Source organism: Penaeus monodon, chromosome 31 (genome assembly GCF_015228065.2).
Source record: "Penaeus monodon isolate SGIC_2016 chromosome 31, NSTDA_Pmon_1, whole genome shotgun sequence".
Taxonomy (NCBI): Eukaryota; Metazoa; Arthropoda; class Malacostraca; order Decapoda; family Penaeidae; genus Penaeus; species Penaeus monodon.
Window position 1 is genome coordinate 22,787,346 of NC_051416.1, and position 293 is coordinate 22,787,638.

Genomic DNA, 293 nt, shown 5'->3' on the forward strand with positions numbered 1-293 from the left:
CCGTTTTACATGTAGGATTGTGCGGGCGTAAAACTACGTGCATATCTGTTTATGAAATGCAAATCGGTGCCATCTTGCATATGCAGAAGATTGCCTTCCTGGAACGTCGGTTTATAAATCACTTGTTCTCGTATCCCTCAGAAATGCCACATCTGTTTCTTGGGGTACGAACGCATCCATTATTTCTTGTTCCCTTTGTCTTCAGGAATTTCTAAATCAAATCTGGGAATATCACCACGATAATCAATGATTATTCATCCTGTGCCAGGTTTTGAAAATAAGAAGATGCGGAG